At 37.1% G+C, this 22,273-nt stretch overlaps 2 non-coding genes across 2 annotated transcripts; both read left to right on the top strand.

Moving 5' to 3' along the window:
• The first annotated feature begins 198 nt into the window (after window positions 1-198).
• On the top strand, window positions 199-270 carry TRNAM-CAU (transfer RNA methionine (anticodon CAU)). Its single transcript has one exon. It is a non-coding gene; the product is annotated as a tRNA-Met (tRNA).
• A 745-nt stretch (window positions 271-1,015) lies between these two features.
• Window positions 1,016-1,089, top strand: TRNAN-GUU (transfer RNA asparagine (anticodon GUU)). Its single transcript has one exon. It is a non-coding gene; the product is annotated as a tRNA-Asn (tRNA).
• Window positions 1,090-22,273: the final 21,184 nt, after the last annotated feature.

Below are 22,273 nucleotides of genomic sequence, written 5' to 3'. Positions count from 1 at the left end.
GAAATATGATGAAGAGCGAAGAGAATGAAAATAGAACAGAGAGACCGCTCAAGAAACGCTGCTGCCCCTCTGTTTTACTTAGTTACTACGTTGTCACTATTAGTGTTATACGGTATATTGCTCAAGATGTACTGCAATCTGCTAATACACAAAAACAGTAATGAATTTGAATAGTCAAACAGTATGTTGTCAAATAGCAGCAGAGTGGCGCAGTGGAAGCGTGCTTGGCTCATAACCCAGAGGTCCGTGGATCGAAACCACGCTCTGCTAATTCATTTTGCTTCTCACTTAGTTAGAAATCACGAGGTTAAATGTAATTTGAAGACAAGTTCAGCATGAATAACGCTTCTCTTTAAATGTATATGTTTGGGAAATCTAGTTTAGAATAATCTGAGCAGAAAGGTCAGTGTTTAAACTAGTACTCTATTTAGTAGTTCCAGAGAAAATGTTAAGGTGAAATCACGTGAAGGTGCTGCTGACGTTGTTTTAAATTTTTAAAAAACATTCAAAGTTGAGATGAAAAAGTATTATTACTACCATCCCACATGCTTAATGCACATAAAATTCTCTTACATAAAGAAACACTGCCCATAGAGAGAGTAAATAAACAACGCACAAATGTCCCACATACTTGATATACGTAGTGTGCAACTCACATATATAATACAATAGAATAACAAATGGAAAAATGATCTCAAAGTGTATGAAGCTCATATTGTTGACTGAATTCAATTAATGAGAAGCTTATTGACAAAAGGAAAGTGATCTCTCACATGATCAGGAAAAGTAGTTTGGTATAGCAGAAGGAATTTAGAAAAGAGAAAGAGGATTTATCGCTTTAGTAAAAGTGAATAAGTAGAATTACGTTCAACAATTTTCAGAAATAAATAGTTATAGCTTTATCAAAGCGTGTTGATGATTTCCTTTTCACGCCATCCTATCGCGTATTCAAAGTAGAGTTCCGCCGTGTTGTGGTGCTGTAGTATTGCAAAACAGCATTAAAATGTGATAGTGGGCCTCCGTGGCGCAATCGGCTAGCGCGTTCGGCTGTTAACCGAAAGGTTGGTGGTTCGAGCCCACCCGGGGGCGATAGTTTTAGTTATCCCTGCTATCTTAATTCGAAATGTAGTAATGTAATAATTATCAATGATCTCAAAGCTCTATATGAAAACTGGTCATTTAAAACCTTCGGCTGGATTATTAATTTTAGTACCGATAATCAAATCTAACTCTTAGTTCCTTTCGCTGTATTTAATAAGACTAAATAGTTTCTTCTTTGTTGCTGTTGCGAGATTCTTAATCACTTCCGTTGGTATTTGATCTATTCCTGGAGTTTTACCATGTTGCATTTTCTCCAGAGCATTGTCAAATTCACACTGTAAAATTGATGGTCCTAATTCATTTTCATCGACGTCTTCTTCGATCACTCTGTCTTCTTTGTAGAGTTCTTCAATATTCCTTCCATCTTCTTGTTATCTGTTCCTCTTGTATTAGCGTTGCCCCGTTCTTGTCTATGATAATGTCTGTGCGTTTCTTTTTGTCACCGAACTGTTTTCTAACCTTTCTATATGCCGCTCTGTACTACCTTTGACTATATTTTCCTCAATTTCTTTGCACAAGTTGTTTATCCAGTTTTCTCTGGCCTTCTTTACTTCTCTGTTGATGTGATTTCTGCACCTTCTATATTTCTCTTCTTTGTTATCTTGAACTGTCTTCTTTGCTCCATCATTTCCAATATTTCTGCTGTTATCCAGGGTTTGTATTGGGTTCTCGTTTCTCTTCCTATCTGCTCGTTGGCAGCTTTTGTAATTCCTGCTTTCATGGCTTCCCATTTCGAGTTGATGTCATCACCTGCTAAAGCTACCGTAGAGTTTCTTTGTCTGTCGCATTTGCAAATTGCCTTTTCATGTTTTCATCTTTTCTTAGCTTAATTGTGTTCCATCTTTTGTTTGGTGCTACCACTCTTTTCCTCTTTAGTTGGAGTCCGCTCTTCATCAAAACCAAATTATAGTCTGACAAGGGAACATCTTATATTGATAGTAGCATTGCCCAATTAAAAAATGCGTAATCGATAGAGGAGTGAAGAAAAGTGAGAAATTCAAATTTTTACGGGCCGACACCCAGAAACACAGGAGATACAGAGGAAAGAAGGATCTAGAATCACGTGAAGACAAAAATGCAAGATACACTGACACAGAAAGAACTTTAAGATGATTAAACTAATGAAAATGACATTTACACAACAGTATACTAAGCAAATATTGTACCCACAAACATGCTTAATAAATCATATGTAATGTAGTGTTGCCAATTGAGCACAAAATAAAGTTCTGTTAAATGGCACGGAACACAAATTATAACATCTAGCAAATCTAATTATGACTAGAACCATCCTGTGAAGTCTTGATACAGTGTTGCCAACGTTTGAGGACAGGCCTACATGAATTCCTATATGAATCTCGGATAAGAAAAATAAACACACTGCTGAACAAGACTGCACTTATTTAATATAAAAACACATTTACACGTGACGTTTCGATCTTCTAGCCAAGATCCTCATCAGACGTACACTCTTGATGTGGATCTTGGCTAGAAGATCGAAACGTCACGTGTAAATGTGTTTTTATATTAAATAAGTGCAGTCTTGTTCAGCAGTGTGTTTATTTTTCTGATTTTATTCGCAAGACGTTGACTATGAGTGTGTGTCAGAATCTCGGATGTAGAAGAGTACATACACTATACGATTCGAACCAGTTGAAACCAAAATATGAGAGCGCAAACAAGAATATGATCACTGAAGTATAAAAATAACGGACGAAGCACAGTGTCGAAGTATTTTACTAAAGGAAAATGTCAGAATAGTACCAAAACACAGCACATAAGCTGAAATGATCCTTGCCCTTGGATGACCAACTGGTCCGTAAACGTTGGCAACACTGTACATCAAGACTTCAGAGGTAAGGTTCTACTTATAATTAGATTTTCTAGATGTTATAATTTGTGTTCCGTGTTATTTAACAAAACTTCATTTTGTGCTCAATTGGCAACACTGCGATGATGTTGAACATATATGTGGGTACAACGTTTGTTTACTATGCTGTTGTGTAAATGTCATTTTCATGACTTTAATCATTTTGAAGTTCTTTCTGTGTCAGTCTATCTTTTGCATTTCTATTTTCACATGATTCTATATCCTTCTTTCCTCTGTATCTCCTCTGTTTCTGGGTGTCGGCCCGTAAAAAATTGGATTTCTCACTTTTGTTCACTCCTCTATCGATTGTACATTGTTTGATTGGGCAATGCTACTATCAATATTAGGGATGCGCACGAGACGAGTCGAGACAGGATTTTCCTGACAAAATTCGAGTCGAGACACGGCTCTTCCAATAGAAAAATATATATTTTTCGAGTCGAGACATCACTTTTACAGCACATTTTCGAGTCGAGACAGCCATAAATCTTGTCTCATGCGCATCCCTAATCAATATAAGGTGTTCCCTTGTGAGTCAACGTCTGCGCCTGGCTTGGTCTTGTCCATGTGTATCTTCTTTAGTGGTTGTTCGAAGAGACTGTTTGTTACAGTCAGATTATGGCTTTTCCAGAACTCAATTAATCGTGTACCTCTCGCATTCCTTTCTCCTAGGCCGAAATTTCCAGTTACATTCTCCTCTTTGCCTTCGCCGACTACTGCGTTCCAGTCACCCATGATTATTAAATTGTCCTGGTCTTGAACTTTCATCAATACTTCTTCTATTTGCTCATAGGTTTCTTCTACTTTCTCATCTGTATAGCTTGAATGCTTAAAAACCATTTAACTTACCGCGAATTCCTCGTACAGAGGCTAGAATAATAATAATAATAATAATAATAATAATAATAATAATAATAATAATAATAATAATAATAATAATAATAATAATAATAATAATAATAATAGAATTTACCATCTAATGTAAAAGCGAACGTGAATTTCTGCACTGACCGCATCACTGCAATAATTACTGAACCAATTAAAATAATACTTAACATGATTATCAATTCTAGGCTTCCCAAAGATCTTATAATATTAAATATATTAAAATACTCATTCTAACGGGGAGTGGGAAGTCAATTTATGCGAAAAATTAAGTAGTAACATATAAATATAATCAAAAACAACCCATATTAGTGTCCAATCCATAATTTTCGTGGTCGTTGAGATGGTCATTATCGATACCGTCCAAATTCGTCTTTCTCTTGACATGCGAGTGAGGGCAGTGTTGAATGGAGGTGCGTTAGCAATGCCGTGCCCAGCCGGGAGGAGGGTGGCGAGCGGAGCGACAGCCCCGAACGCCGAAGTACGGGGTCGCAAAATTCGGGAGGAAATAAGAAAAGAAAAGAAAAAAGAGAGGAAAAATTAGTTGGGATATTTTAGTTTTGTCAACATATGAGTACAAATTAGTATGTACTTAGGGCCTACATCCTCTTCCTGCTTTGGAAGTGGTCCTATAATGTTAATCATGTTAGGAAAATGCATTTGCACATGTATACAATGGAAGGGGAAAAGTAATAAAAAGTGCTCAAAGTCAAGGAAAAGCAGGGTTAATTTTAGAAAATTTTCTTACGCTTCTCGCCAACCATGGTGGCGCTGCGCGGCTGGTATTTCGACTTCTCATATATACGGGGGCGCCGTCGTATACTCTCGCCCCGGGCGCTGATTTTCCACCACACGGCACTGCGCGTTAAAGATTTTTAACACTACAGTTATATTCTAATGTGTATTCTAAGGGGGTAAGAGTTTCAAATGCTATCCATAAACCTATTCTACCAGTTCGAAGAGACATTTTCGCTGTATTCAATAATTTTCACCTGAGAGTGAGTTAAATTTTAATTTATTGCTTAGTAACAATGAGAACATAATCAAGCTGAGGATAATAATCATTTTTTTGTATAATATGAGCAAGTAATAACTGACTAAATGTAACATCCAGAGTCAATAAATGTTTTATGTTGCTGTGTAAATTTTACGTGATTTCATAAACGGTAGATGTGGTGAGCCCTTTTGACATACTATCGGGGTCCCATACATCCTTAGTTACGCTGCAGTCCCTATATCACGTCAGTGGCAGAGTCGTATGATAGAAGTATGAATATAGTATGGTGCTCCCGGTGTCATTATATGTTGGCCATTTTATCAAGTGGCAGTCTTGTAACCAGGGACGGATCCAGGACCGACTTCTGGGGGGGGCGGTGGGTTGTCATACTGCTACTTTTAAGGGCTCCAAACTTTGGGATGGATTTTATTTATATATATAAAATAAGAAAGTTTCCTCTTCTGGGGGGGGCGATCGCCCCGATCGCCCCCCTCTGGATCCGCCCCTGCTTGTAACGCTATTGTCACAAAGTCAAACGTACAGTGACTCGTAAATTCCTTTCTCTGAGATCACTTGTACATATTCCAGTACTATTAACGAATATAGTACAAATAACTTGTTCGAGATGGACAATACTTGTAAATGGATGGGAAATACACAAATACTTGTAAAATGTTACAAATAAAGGTCCATATGGTTCTCGCACAAATCCGATGCAAGCATATGTTGTCTGACTGAGCATGAACAAAATGGAAACCACCAAAATTTAAGCTATAATGAACCATAGAGAACGGAGCTAGCGAAGACAAAACTGAATGTCGCCGAAATTACAGAAAGACAGTAACGACGGTAAAACTGAATATCTTGGAAAGAGTAAAAGTAAGCAACCCAAACTTAACCTACCAACCATAAGGATAGACAATTCAATATAACTATATGTAACAGAAAGCTGTCGTAAACGGACATAGTATATGGAACCGGAACAATGAAATTCCCTGATCAAGATTCATTGTGTTTAGTATATACAACTGAAAGAAAGGACCTGCGTAGTTGGAGCGGAAATGTAAACAAAACCAGTCTAGACAATTAGTCCGCTAGATGCAAGGATGTTATAAAATAGAGGATCTGCCCACACAACAAAATCGTCAGTTTCGCCACACCTATTCTGCCCGCTACGCGCCACTAAGATTGTAATGTTTCGAGCCAACAATTATGGAAGAAACGAGAGTAGCCAATCAGACGTGCCGGCTCAGACGATGCTCAGTTGTTTTTCGGCTTCATTGAGTTCATACGATGAAGACACATATGACCAGATCCTCTATTTTATAACATCCTTGGCTAGATGTGTGTTAGTCAGTTGTCTGTTCACTAGAGGGAATCATAGGGAGATCTTAAGTTGACAAAACCAGAGCACCACACAATATGACGTCACTAAATGTGATAGTAAGTTGAGAAGTGTTTGCAACTGATTTGGTGTCAACTTATTAATTTTATACTAGAGTAACAGACCGGGCTCCGCGAAAGATTTGTTGCCACAAAAAATTTGGAGATCCACAATATACAATTGACATAAAAATTAATGATAGGTCTACATCATATTAATATGTGATAGGCCCTTATCCATGGGGTCTAGGGGGGCGGGCCCCTCTAAATTTTTACGGTACTGGTCTCCTAAAATTTTTACAGTACCCTTGCAAGTGAACTATAATAGGGTGCAAAATTTCAAAGTCAGACGCACTCGCCAATCCAAAAATAATGGTCGCCAGTATCATTCACGTACAAATTGAGATGTCCCTCCCCCCCAAACGGCCTTTGGTTTGACGAAGAAAGACTTCACATTCCGTGTTTTCTCTCACTCAGTGACAATTATTTTCTTACGAAACAGAAAATGCGCTGCCCTGTGAGTTCAGGCAGAAACCATTCCTACCGAACACTGGTCGCCAGCTCTAAATTTCTAATCGCCAATTTCTAGTCGAAAAATTGTACGCTGAGCTATAATATGATGATTAACTATAATACGTTTGGATTGGGACTCCCTCCCAAACTTCTACCGGGCTTCCCCTAGATTTTTGGGCTGGTTACCAGCCTAGTATGTGATAAGTGACAGGGCCGTAACTTGAGGAGGGAGAGGGCAAATGCTTCCCCAAGGAAGATCCCCTCCGCTCGAGGAGACCCATTTTAAGACAAAATTTTCTTACTCCGTATACGATACGAACATGAAATTATAAATGAAGCATTGAATATGTCCACTATAATACATAAACAAAACAACACATAAAAGGTAATTAAAACAAAAATGAGTCGTGGGCCCATTTCAATAAAAAAGTTTCTATTAGGGGCCCTAGAAGTAATGTTTATTCATATGGCTTTGATATTTGTCAATATTGCCCCCTTAATTCATTTTTCATGTATGGAACAAGATCAAAGGTGTAACTAACGACCCGGGCCCATAAAGAGTAAGAGAAAGATGGAAGGAGGGAGCCCAAGATTAGAGAAATAACTTTCTTCTAGGAGCACCAAATGCTTACCCCCCTCCCAAGAAAACAATCTAAGTTACGGCGCTGGATAAATGGATGCAGGTGTAGAATACATAAACATAAAAACAGTAATTTATGATTAAAATGAATGACTGCGTGTGAAAGAGGACTGTACTACTAATTTGTAAAAATTATATATTGTTTACTGTATGTAGAAAACGATGGTGCTGTCCTATTTCATGAGTTTGAATTTGCAAAATTTACGAAAGAAGTATGTAATATATTTCTCGGGTTCTGTGGGATTACGGGGGACCAAAACTACGTAAAAACACAATGATTATAGGTGGAATGAGTTCATGTTGCGGAAAGATAATTGATATTGATATGTGAGTAATTTGTGAACTTAGTAGACTGGAAATGCCGTGTGCTGAATGGAAAATTTTGCAATTACTATTTGCTATTAATTAGAATGGACAAATATAACGTGCATTGCGGCGTTCTAACCCGACTTCGCTTGCTAGCGCTCGCTAGTCAATATTTATTTATTTATTGATTGATACAAGTCATGGCCATTACCGGCATCTATGGCCTTAAACACGTCAGGTTGGAGGGATGACATCCTCGGCGAGCACACAATCACGGTACGGGGAAGGATATAAGGAACGGATAGGAAAGAAGCGGCATGAGTCCTGTAAATTAGATACCATCCCGGCATTTACCTGGTGGGAATGAGGAAATCCCAGGAAAAAACTCATTTAGGATAGCTGTTACATCTTTTCGACCGACTGACCCTGCCGGAAATCGAGCCCAGGACCAAAGGCGAGAGCATTAGCGACTACTCATACTCAGCAATACTGTCTGAAACTCTTTAGTTAGTGGTATGTTTGGCTTTAGGAAGACTAACCTCAAAAATATTTAAGAAAACAGCAATGATTTTCAACAAAAAATGCTTTTTCCCAGTAATCCGACACATGGCAGTTTTCAAAGCACATACTGAGAAAAAAAAATTGTAGGTAGCGTACTCAAAACGGTAGGTTACATTCGTAATTCCTGTAGTTTTTGGACTTAAAGTACAGCAAACGTATAACTGAAAACGCATGTTTTATAATACTTACTTTCCGTATAAGTGTTCCATCTATACGTACTTTCCGTATGAAACAATATAGGCGGTCAGGATCTCACATACAAATCGACGCAGAATGTCCATAGTAGAATAGAATATAGCTGCAGAATGTAACATAGGTGGTATATGAAAAACTGTTAGATGTCAGACATCCTGCAATGGCATGATGTAACATCTAAGAGCAGTGCGTATGTAGCATATGCTCCATACTGATTTCTGTAGTAAGCAAGAGGATTTTGTATATTTGTACAATATACCGCTGTCCGGAGAACGGATTTTTCTTAGTGTGCAGTTCATAAGCAAGGGCGCCCATGTTGTGGTTTGCAAGGGGGGCAAGTATAAGCGACGTTTCAAATATAGTTTCAAATTTTGCTGTAAGTAATGTAAAAATTCTATTGGGTTTTCAGTATTCCCAGTGTGTACAATTTCCTCTTAGGGGGAGAGCGCCCCACCTTGCCCCCCTTGATGGGCGCCCTTGTTCATAAGTAATGCAGTTATGTGGGTGCTGAACCTGTGGGTTCAGTATTTCTTGATAAATCCATTAAATGTTGTGCGTGTAATCCACAACGCACACAGATATAGGCGGGAATTCATGTCACTTAATGACCTTCCCATTTTAAGGCAGTAATAAATGTGAAAATTGTCGATAAGTGATTCGCCTAGTTTGATTTTGCGAATAGTTCGTATTATGTCCGTGCGGCGTCTAGGGTATGGTCGACGTCGATAAGCTAATAAAACGAAACACTTCAAAAGTTGAGCCAGTGGGTGCGTAAACGTAAACCTCGTGTAGCTTAGGTATAGGCTGCATAATTACTTTATTACATCAGTGTTAATATGCATCCTTAAATTGGGATAAAGCAGTTTCCGCAGTTCAGATAAACAATACGTGGACAAATTCATATTACTTCGAAACTCACATTTCTTGATGAAAATAGTGTCATCACGCCTTCTAGACTGTACATGTGTTGGGCGCATGCCAGTGATCCACCAGAAACAGGTAAAATTCAGGGGCGCTACAAGAGATAATTGTTCAAAAATTACATTTTTTTTTAATTTATGGGTGCACACTTAGTAATGGTAATAATAGTAATATAGTATAGTAGTAGTAAGGCAGTAGTAGTAGTAGGGTAGTAGCCAGGCCCGCAACCAGAGGGGGCTAGGGGGGCCAGGTCCCCCTAAACTTTTTGTGGCCCCTCCAGACTTCAATACATAATTTTATTATTAATACAAAAACACAATTTAGATATTTATAAGATAATTTTAATGACTTGGCCCTCCCAAACCTTTGTAGCTGGTTTCGGCCCTGGTAGTAGCAATGATAGTATAATAATAGGCTAGTAGCAGTAGACTGGTGTAGGAGCAGCCATTGCCGCCGGCAGTCATGCAGATAAAGGAATTTGTGCACTTTTCGTTATTGCTGCCAAAATAATCAATAGTAGTAGTATAGTAAGGCAGTAATGGTAGTAGTTGAGTAGTAGTAGTAATAATAGTATACTACTAGTAGTAGAGTAGCAGTAGTTCGGGTTAGGTTAGGGTAGGTTTAGGCAGCGAAATAGTCATATTTCAAGTCCCTTGTACATTAGTTTGCAGCCCTGGAATAACGTCCTTATGGAGAGTTTCATAGAAATGAACTCATTATCTTATTGCTGTATCTATGTCCACAGATGGCATACATATTCTGCGCCTCCATAAATAAATTCCCTAAACATTTGTCTTTTGTTCTGAATTAACACCTTTTACCTGTAAATTGTAATTTTAAAAATGTCGACGTATTCTTAATCCCGTTTCTGCCACTCCAAAACACTTACTAAACCTACAAGAGTTCTTTGGTACTAAAAGAAATTGATATATCATGAATGTCAGTAGGGCTCAGTACACTTATAAAATAGAACATAACTGAGGAAACCTGAAATTTCAATCTTGATACCAGTATCAGTGCGCAGCACGAAATGAGATTTTTTTTTTTTTTAATTCCGGCGTTCTTCCCGCCTTTGATGGGAGAAGCCGCAATTATTTATGCATTATTCAGTGCATTGTTTGTGTATAATCTTGTTCGTTTGTTGAATGTAAAACGCAACTCACACAACCACTGTAACAACATAATGTGTTTTTTATTGTCCACCAGTACACGAACAAATTCCAGGTATGTCTTAAATTATAATCCACCTTGGCATATTGTCTCAGCCGTAATGCTGTCAACAGAGCTGCCTTGCTTATGGATACACTGCGCATGAAGTGCTCCAGGGTAGTGACGACATTAAGTGACGTCATGTCCTGTTGCTCTGGTTGTGTCAACTTAAGAACTCCCGGAATCATAAAGCAATAACGCAGTGATGCCAACCGCGGGGAAAGTCCCATTTCGTAGGATTTTTTATAATTTCTCTAATAGGAATAAACGGAATTTTCGTAGAAATCGGTAGCATATATGGGATTTTTCATATATTTACTTCCTTGACGTCAATAAACTTCTCTATGGGCGGGTATCAGGGCCGGATTAAGGGAGGGGCTTAGCAGGGGCGGACTGGCAACCATAGGGACCACCCTGCTAAACTGAAATGAGGGCCCACTGTATAAAAATGTAAAAAAAAAATTGTAAAAAAATGGCATTATTCATATGTATTACATATAAAAGTCCATCTTCGAACCCATAAATAGTATCCCATATATTCATACCAAAGCAAAACATTAATTACAAAAAATCTGAAGTAGGAACATTTTAATAGTAACTCATACAGTGTGTAATTGGCATTATCATTTTTTATTGTAAACACACACAATACCGGAATTGGTGCTTTCAGTTTTTATATAGTGCTATTGTTTTTTTTATGTAATGAATTTAAACCATTTATTTAAACAAATGAGTGTCATGTTTTAGAAAACCCAAAATATGCAACACAAAGAATGCGATTGGAGGTAAATTTGCGATAGATTTCGAAACGCAAGATTTTCCTTGACATACGTAAGTAAGTCATAATATCATATCTTCATGTCGCAGAAAGGTTAGATATCGTCTATCGTCTAGTGTAGTCCGCCCATTCCTCGGCTGGCCCCAACTTCTCTTTTCATATGAATACTTACTTTGCACATCACAAATAATTTTTACTTTTACTACACTTTTATTTTAAATTAACTTTAAATAACTAAAGGGAAGTTAATATTTACACGATATACACACTGATTTACTGACAGCATAAGTGTTCAACACTTTTAGAAGTTACACCAACGCTTACTGAGCCCAGTGCCGGCAACTAGTGCTCTCAAACGGGTCAGGTCAGGCTTCATCGGGTCAGGGCTGCTCTAGCCACGGGTCGGCTCGGGTCAACTTTCTTATGCGTCGTTTCGGCTAAAACCTATTCGGGTCATGAGTCGGGTCGGGTCGACGTTAACTCGTCTCGACCCGAGAAGAATTTAGCCGAAACGGCGCAAAAGAAAGTTGACCCGAGCCGACCCGTGGCTACAGCAGCTCTGACCCTAGCGTAGGTGACCTGACCCGACCCGTGTCTCAAGCAGGCTTGACTCGACCCCTGACCCATGAAAGCCTGATCTGATCCGTTTGAAAGCATTACGCGGCAACAAACAGTTCAGTTAATTTCGTGTTCGCCTGTTAAAGTTGTGTAATTTCAAGTAAAAATAGCCATAAAAGATAAGCTACAATTGACTAAAATCATCCAAAGACGTGGTGTATACATTATAATTTATAAACACCTTAGACAGAAAAAAAAGAAACCTGGTAATTGTCCTGCAGTACTCGAATGAGTCACATCACGCTCATTTGTTTCTTAGGGCTTCACAGATTCAAATAGCCTACGTTGTTTTGGGTCAGATGCAGCTTTTTGTAAATCACAGCTTCATTTGTGTTCTCGCTTTTTAGCACCACTTTTATATTTTTTTCTTTACAGTAATCTTACAGTCACTCCTACCATCCATACTGACACAACCACATCTGTATTCCACGACAATCGACACGTAACTGGTTTTCCAATAATTGAATTGCTGCTATCGGTTTGATCTTCGATGTAATATACAAATAAAACACGAGCCGAGGGCAGCAACTTCATAGTAATTGTTTGAGGTTTGTATAAAACAATTGTTGATAGTGGCGACTAATTTCTTTTCGCTTTACCGCACTTAAAAAAAAATAAAAAAAACGAAGCCTGATCCGATTTCTTTCTTCGAAGCTTGGTCTGAGGACAATGCAGTTCAAATCGTTCCGGCTCTACCTCCACTTTCCACAATATGTACGAAACTATTGTTTCTTTAAAACATCGCCACTCGCGGGCTTGTAAAAGGACCGGGAAAAAATTAAATGAAATCTTTAAGTTTTCAGATGCCGGTTAGGCTAAAGGAGACGGTGATGATGAGAGATGAGTGAAATGGTGGAATGAAGAAAGTGGGAGGAAACGGGAAAACTCGACAAAACCCACGAGCACGGTGTTTGTCCACCACAAAGTTCACTTGGCGGGGGGCTGGGATCGAACTCGGGACTCCAAGCACCAGAGGTGAACGATAAAAGGACCGGAGTAGGCAATGGTATCCAAATCCAATAACAGCCTGAAATCTACTGTTTCTTATATTAAAAAAAAAAAAAAAAAAAAAAAAGTAGTAGTTAACGTGCTCGTTTTAAACAGCTGCTGTATCACAAACCCCGCAATGTTTTAGGGCCTGATTGTCTCATAGACGGAAGCTTTTCAAGTCGATAAACGTGAAGAAGAATAAGGTCTGTTCATGAAAGTTTAACCATACGTCTTTTTTATGCAAAACACAAGTTTGCGGGAGTTACCCTGCCATATTTTTGATGCTGATAGGTTTAATTGAACACATCTTTTTAAAATTGGTGGAGGGGCCCACCTGTTTGGGGGGCCCACCCTGCATTTGCAGGGTAGCAGGGTGGGCCAGTCCGCCCCTGGGGCTTAGGGAGGCTGTAGCCCTAGGCCTCCAGGTGACAGGGGCCTCCACTTTGATGAAAATCTCAGCTGCCTGTCTATAAAAAGAATCATACAAGATACAGTCTTCATCATAAGATAAAATATACCAAACATATGAAACATAGTCCCTTAACGTTCCTCCTGTACAGTCACGAAAGAAAGTATTCTTCAGTTGACAGAATTTCTTTTCCTAATAACTCAACAACAAATTAACCTATTAGAGTGCCGATTTCGGCAAGCTATGAAATTATAACTATTCTAAGGATAACAACAAAACAATCCAAATATATACATTTGTTCCCGAGTTATTGGCAAAAGAAAATTTGTCAACTGTCAAATACTTTCTTTTCCATGCGTACTTTCACAGAAATGTATTAGGCGAAGTCAGCAAGGGCCACATATTTTTTCTAGCCCCGGGTCTCAAGATGGGTTAATCCGGCCCTGGCGGCGAGTAAGCTAATGAGTCTTCAATAAAACTGAAATCAGTGCTAATTGTTAAATTTTGTTCTTGTAAAATGCATGCTAATATGGACGTGATTTTTGCAATGATTTGAGCATCTAAAAAATAAACACCACGGAACTTAACAAATCTGGCATTTAAAAAAATACCAAATAAGAAATATCCATCTTCCAAAATGTTCCAAGCGAAATTACTGGAGAATGAAGCTTATCTTACCTAGTTTCGTTACGTTTCATGAAAATTGCGACATAAATGCGTGGTACAAAATATCGGCAATTTCTAACAATAAGATGTTTTCGTCAACATTTTCGCTTCTCTCTCTTAATTACTTATTCATAAACTGTTTGACGAACATATGTCTGAATTAACTGATATGTTGAAGAAAGTGAGAGACATACAGTAGCTTCACTTTTCATATTTTATAAATTTTGCAAATTTTGTAGAGCGTGAAACATTCAAGAGCAAAATGGGAATTTCTCTCTCGAGATGAGATTTTATAACGTTACAGGTTGGCATCACTCCAATAATGATGATCAGTATAAAGAGCATGACCCAAAATAATGTGGGCACTTTTCGCGACATGGCGGTCAACGAGTTGGCCAACCTTGTATATAGCCTCACTGCTGACAAAAGGGTATAAATACAAATGAAAACGTTTACCATCTGCAAAGGAGGGTATAATGAGTATAATACTGTTATATCAAACTTGGATAGTTACCACGTCTAACGATACTATATTTTCTAAAACATTTTCTCTAATGAGGTTGGAAACCTTAAAAAAATTGTTTCATTTTGTGCAATATTTATAAATGAACTCAAGTAATTTAAGCTATATTCCTCAGGATTGTTGGAATTTTCTTTACCCCCCCTCCAAAAAATAGTGGTTTATTGGGTAAAACACACAAAAAAACACCTCCAAAAATATACCTCAAAACATGGATTGAAATGATAATCTTAATGTGATCATAATTAGTTTCTTCAATCTTGTTTTGTCAGTACACACCTAATTTCAGAATTTGTTTTAAATATGTATTGATCAAAAGGATATCCATCAGAACAGGATGCCTTGAAAAAACATATTTGAAAATAATGCATAACAAATTTAGTTCAAGTTTGATCAAACTCACTGTAATGGTGTTCAACTGTAATGTCAGACAAAAAAAATGCTACTACCTTCTTTTGTTTTTGTACCACATACTCGCATATTTGTACAAACAAATAATAACACATTTTTCTCCATGTGTCAGTTCATTCCAAATGCTTCACAAAAAAAGAAGGGAGATTTGTCAATACTACATTTGGATAATTACACAAACACAAACAAAAAAAGAGTTGCATTAAAAACGAAGCAAAATATTATCCTGTAATAATTGCAAGTGCACAAATCAGACTCTTTTTAAAATTTTTAATACCATAATTTGAATCAAAGACATTGCAAATGCTTCACTTAAAAACTAAAGATCTACCTCTATTATTTTCTCAACATTATTTCTGGATAATTACATACACAAAAACGAAAAATGGTTCTATTAAAAAGGAGATCTGGAAACTTTTAAATTCGTCTTGAGTATCTGGTGAAATATGTACTCCCATGCGCAAAAAAAAAATTGCGCGTATACTGTAACTCACGATTTTTCGCAATTATTTCATTTTCCATATGTTTATGGGTAAAATTTAGTTATTAGTAGACTTCGGAATTTTAGGCACCAAAAAGTTTAATTTTAGGCGCCTAAAATAGGTACTAAAAATAGGAAAATAGGCGCTAAAAATTAAAAATAGGCTCTAAAAATAATAGTATAAATTATTACATACTCCTTTTTATTAACATCTTTTGTTTTCAGTGAATCAGGTGATTCATTCAGTACACAACTTGCTCATTCGTAATTTTGGAAACAGTAAATTACCAACAGTTTCTCAAAGTTTTCGACTGTCAATCTCTCTCTTTTGTCTGTAAGGATCATCTTTGCTGCCGAAAACGATCTTTCCACTGAGACAGATGTTACAGGAGCATACTTAAATTTCGATACATTTTTCATTTCCACTTCGTCGGGGATGGTTTCATCCTCTCCCATCAAAACTTTCCCTATACGAGCCAACACAAGAAATCCCTCATTCTTCTTCACTACACTTTCCCACTTACACTGCACTTTTTCCCCAACTTTCCCCGTAGCACTTTGGATTTTCTTTTCGGCTTCGTTAACTACTGACACCTGTTCACTAAGTGGCTTTCCCGTAGCTTCCAACTTAGTGATCGTCGTAGGTAAGAATGAAAAATTTGACTTGATATATACAAGATCTCTTTTGAGAATGGGATCTTTGAAAAGTTCCTTCAAAACTGAAACACTTGCAATGTTTTCCACACCAGGAAGTTCGCCAACAACACCAGCAATAGCGTCCAAGTTCTCTGCGTAATACAAAGCTGCTTCAAGCCATGTTCCCCAGCGCGTTAGGACAGGTTGTGGAGGAAGAGAAATGCCAGGCAGTTTTTCTTTAAAGACAGCGATTCTCGATGGGGCTTTGCAAAAAGTTTTTTTCATGTTAGAAATGAGGGCATTGACTTGAGGAAATTCGTTCCTGATTGTTTCAGAAATTCTATGAAAAGCATGTGCTACACAGGTAACATGGATGAGGTTGGGGTAGAAAGGTTTTAGGTTCTTAAACGCAGCAATCATGTAAGAAGCTGCATCTGTGCAAAGAAGAAGAATTTTAGAATCATCCACACCACTAGGATACAGAAGTTGCAAACTTTTGTTCACGGTGTAAGCAATTGTCTGGGCACTCACTTTCTTAATTTCCTTGCTACTTAACAAGTGAGGAGTTGAAGGTCCATCTTCATCAAGTTTTCCTACAACAACATTCACTATGTATCTATTGCATGCATCAGTAGTCTCATCGACGCCTACCCAAATGCTGGAATCGCCAATATCCTTTCTGATTGTATCAAGTGTATTGTTGTATTCAGAATCCAAACACGTTTTCCTGAGTGTTGACTCACACGGTATCGATTGCTGGCACCACTTCTGTAAAAACTGTCGGAATGTTTCATTTTGAAGTGTGTTCCATGGGATGTTGGCAGCGACAAGGGCTCTAGCAAGATCCGCATTAAATGTGTTCGCAGTTCCAGATTCAGATCCAGATCCAGAAGGCTGAGTTAACTGTGTCTGTTTCTGTTGTTTCTTCGCTTTAGATTTGGCAAGATGTCCAGCACCATCAATGTGTTGCTTTAAGTGGCACTTCTTTTCCTGAGAAACCTTAAAAAAAAAAAAAAAAAAAAAAAAACCGCTTAGAAATATATTTTCAAATGCTTCTTACAAAACTAGTGAAGATGGTGGCGTTTTAACTTTAATTTCGGTTTCAAATTCTCTAATTTTCTTCGTGTACATTGCGACTAGTATTTTCAAACGGGTCAGTTCGGGTCAGCTTATTGTTGGACACCCTCAGTAACGGGTCGGGTCAGGTCAGCCTAACTCGGGTCACGAGTCTGGTATCGTTAGACCAACTCAGTTCACCAGTCGGGTCGGGTCAAACTATCTCGGGTGACCCGACTCGACCGGTGAACTGAGTTGGTCTAACGCTACCCGACCCGTGACCCGAGTTAGGCTGACCTGACCCGACCCGTTACTCGAGGGTGTCCAACCAAAAATCGACCCGAACTGACCCGATTGAGAGCACTAATTGCGACAACTACCATCACTGTTTGCTTGCCTTTCTGGTCGTAATGTGCTTTTTTTTTTTTTAATCGGTGAACGTTACATTATTGATTTAAAGTTGACAAAAAGGCAAACTTGTTGGTCTACCTCGTTAAAGACCAATATACCCCAGTCCCATTTCGAATCAGAACAGATCAAATAAAAGACTAATCGATGAGCATTTTACTTCAGAATAATCCCCAATTTACAGACAGAAGCAATAAAATTGTATATCAATATCTGAGAAATAATATTTAATTTTAAGCACTGTAACTAATTTAATTTTAAGCACTATATTTTATTTAATTTCGAATGCTGACACACTCCAACTTGGCAAAAATTAAAACATAATTTGGCAATATTTTGTTTGAGATTTGGATGCCAAAATAATTGCATGAAAAATTTCAAAATATCGTCCCTTTAAAATTTTCTTTAAAACTGTAATTTACAAAATTTTTAACTGATTTGAACCAAATTTTCCCCAAAATATGATTAAAATGTTTCAGTGTGAAAATCAGTGACCTGTCAAAAATTTAAAATAAGGGCCGTTTTAAAATTTCAAAAATTCAAAATTTTTGCAACTATCAACTGACAGAAACCAAAGTTAGAACGAAAATAAAGTATTAGCAATGCCTTAGTTGAGCGTGAACATCAGCATGATACAATAAATAAAATTGGCGTTTTTTAATTTTTTTTTTTTTTTGGAAATTAGTTGTCTCTTGCGGCCCTGCGACAAAAGGTGTATGGATATTCTTCATCAGGAGAGAGAGAGAGAGAGAGAGCAATCGATTAGAATTCCTTTTTTTTTTTTTTTTTTTTTTTTTTTGGCTTTGGGGAGAGAACATCAGAGACAAATTCTTCCTTTCTTAAGATCTGTCCTAAAATAAAATTATCCGCAATTGTAATTCTTGTTAGACGAGTGTCAGACTGTTCTTTTCTTGCCCCTGTGTGGAATTTATTTGTCTGTAACTATGGATGGAAATCAATAGCATCTTAAGACAATAGACAGTAGCACCTCGAGCAAAATTGATAAATAAAAAAACAAAGAGACAAACAAGTTTCTGCTTCGTAAAACAAGTTCTGAGACAATCTATGAACCTCAAACGCCGTTATTTAACTATTAACAAATCTTTTCTTTCTTTTTCGAGAAAAATAACAAAAAAAAAAAAAAAAATGGCCTTTAAACATTTTTCCTATCTTTTATGCTTTTCAAGATATTGACATTTCTAGTTTTTCTTTCAAACTGAAATCCTCGTTTTTAGATATTTTCGGGATGAAAGGATATATCCAGTTTCCTTAACTTTTTAAAGATAATCAATATTGGCATTGCACATTTCTTCTTTCAAACTTTTGGAACTGTTGGCATTTAAAAAAAATTGAATCCCGCCTTTCTTAACTTCTTTCGTATTTTTTTTTCTTTTGAAAAACGAGATAGCAAAAATATGTTTTCTTAAGCTCCTGAAACTGTCGAGTAATTGCTGGCATTAAACATTTTTCTCCGAAAAGAGGACCCCTTTTGGAGTTACTGACACAATATGTCAACTTTAACTTACATTGTTTTTAACCTTTACCGCTTTTTTTCGGGGGGGGGGGGAGTCCTTCGGAAAGAACCGAGAATGCCATGTCCGCTTTTCTCAAGATCCCCGAGAATCCCTAAAACTGTTGAATGTGTAAGTCTAGACACTTTCTTCCATTAGCACTTTCAAAACCATCGTTCATATATTTCATTTAAGCAGGCTGCTAGAAGTCTTTACATTTTAAAGATTTTCCTGTGTTACAGGATTATTTTTATGTTTTTTCTTAACTGATCTAAATTCCATGTAAATTAGATTTTCACGAGTTCAGCAGCTCAGTAACGTTGTCTCTTAAAATAGTTAACCTCCCATTGATAAAGGTTTTACTTTAGCTAGCTATACAGAAACAAGGAGGGGGGGGGGTGTACAATTGATTTAATTAAATTTATAAATTCTGTAAATAAAAATAGCTTTTCTTACCTGCTTGCTGCACAATGGACAAAAGATTATTCTTCCATCGTATGTTAGATCTGGAAATTCTTGCAACCACTGGCGAATCAAGGTACTTTTTGAAGACTTCTCCTTTGGCATTGTTGCGTATGATACAAAACTTCTTTTTAAGAATCCTCAAGATCTGTGACTGGGCTGTAAGCCGTTGAGTCCAATTGTTCATGCGTTGTAGAGACGATGTATCGTTCTTGAACTACGTGTTTAAGATAAATCACTGCACTGACCCGAAAATGATACATGGATGGATACTCCAGTCAACTGAACCGCGTCACTTCATGAATCGTTTCTGTTCGTGGACTTTGGTTTTTCCCAAATATTGAAAGCGAAGACCCGAAGAGATTCTTGCTTCAATAGAGCTGTGTGTTGATTTGTGAATGTGTGTGTGTAAACTATTGTCCAAATTCCAGAGAGCTGAACGGATCACAGAAGAGCTGAAGTGAGCCGCTACAGAAGAGAAAAGGTGGAATAGTTCCAAGAATGCAGAACGGCAGGGAGGGGAATATTGGTTACTGCGATATGCACTTAGCAATAGCTTTGGTTTTGCCCCTGGGGAAAGAGAGACAGACAGAAAGAGATAGAGATCTTTCAGTACAGTGTCTGCAGGATGCAAAGGGATGGTTTGTCTTTGTCTTTCACAAATGGGCTTGACCTTGAGCAGAAATAGCTCAACTTTTAGAAACAATTTTTTACATACAACCACCCTCTGCGTTTCACTTCTTCATACGAGTTAGACTAAAATTAGCCTCGACAAACACACTCACTCTGCCTTCAGATTTGTCAATTAAATTTCACTCAACACTAAAAAAAAAGTTTATTTAAAAAATACAGGAATTTTGTATTTTTTGCAGTTTTAGGCATTTTTAGGCCAAAACGGCCAAAATAGGCGCTAAACTCCATTTTAGGCATTTTTAGGGCACTTATAAAGTGTTTTAATAGGCTTAATTCCTCATGATTCGTAAAGATCCGAAGTATTTTTTACTTCCTATAAAGGGAACAAAATAGGCATTTGCCTTAAAATCCGAAGTCTAGTTATTAGTAAGTGGAGATAATAGAAAGCAATCCATCTAAGGAGATATTTCCAAAAAATATAATAAAATAATAAAAATATAAGCAAAAAACAAAATTATGTTCGGTTTTGTGTATACTGGCAATAATGTTTTCGAGGGAATTTTTGGAGTAGCACAGCACGATTGCAGAGGGAATAACAAGATTAGTAGGAGATGAACCAAGGAACTGGAAATTGGAATAAAATATTGCATTTATTGGCTTAAATCTAGGGTGTAAATTGTCTGCCAAATATAAATTAGCTTCTGCAATCAAGATGTTATACGGAAATATATAAACAAAGAGAAAAACTGTTGTCTTAAGTTTGGAAGTGACATGCTCTATAGCCATGAGCATTTATTTCTTAAGAAAAAGATAGGCAACAAAAGAAAATCTGTGTGGTCAAGTGGGTAGAGTAACGGACTAGTAATTCTTATACTGTTTTGACACCAGATCGAATCCCATCCGGTCCTGTTCAATTTTTTTCTTTACAAAACATTGTAGAAAGTGTATAATTTTTATGTTAATAAAACTGAAACAATACAATTAGGAAATAACTTTTTGTTCTCTCTGATGACGTATTTATTTAGAATCAGTGTACTATTAGTAATACCGATTGCTTTCAGTTTATGGTGTTGTATAGCTTCCTTTATCATCCTCTTTTCTTGAAAAAAATTGTCTCCAATAAAGTATGAAATATATATATATAGTCAGAAACAGACATCTTAGTATCAAACGTGATTTATCGTGATGAAATAAACAAGTTTCCCGTTATTAAAAAAGAAAACTATAGAAAATCATTGAATTTGGTCTTAAGGTTTTTATTATGCTATATATATTATTTATAAGACTATACTTTATAAGGCAAGATGAGCGATCATACCCTCAAATTTTGCTAGTGAGTGAAAGATGTTTTCGGCACAAATATTTTACAGGTTTAGGTGCATGAAACACCAATACGCCATGGTCTTGACCTTCGTTTATTTCACATTATTATCCGACATATCATAGCAGGTAAAAACAGCATCAATCGGCAAGAAGAACTGCAAGTTGTGGTCTTAGTCTGTTTTTGATGCTCCGGACTCGATCGCCTAGCACGCTTGTCTATACCTTGACTCATACGTCTATCATTCAGTGCAGCCACATATCCAGCTTTTCTTTTCGGAGGGGACCCGACACGAATCCTCGTAAGCACGTAATTCTAATGTTTCAAAAATATCAATAATAATAATAATAATAATAATGCAACAGTTCTGTATTTCTCTTAAACGTTTCTTACTTGTCATTTATGAACCGGTCAAACTTAATTCTAACTCACACGAAATCAAAAAATATTTTCTAGAGACATGTAAGGAAAACTGTTTGCTACGTATATCACATAACAAAAATAGCAAATGGCAATGAGTGTATCGTTCTAATACAGTAATGTTATAAACAGACTGGAAACGAAATTGTAATCCCATTTAAAAGTGTTCTTTAATTCCACCTGGTATCAATGGCATTACGGTATATTCTTACAAGTAACACTTCCCAAGTGTAACACTCCGATTTTGATAAAATTTGACAGGCAGATACTACACATAAAATAAACGAATACATGTTTTTTATTTTATGCGGAAAAACTGTTTTACGGGGGCAAAAGCACTCACCCAAAATTTTGAAAGTTGACGCCCGAAAG

This window comes from Thermobia domestica, chromosome 18 (assembly GCF_964235325.1).
Source record: "Thermobia domestica chromosome 18, izTheDome1.hap1.1, whole genome shotgun sequence".
In the NCBI taxonomy this organism is placed as follows: Eukaryota; Metazoa; Arthropoda; class Insecta; order Zygentoma; family Lepismatidae; genus Thermobia; species Thermobia domestica.
This window is presented reverse-complemented; position numbering and strand designations above follow the sequence as displayed.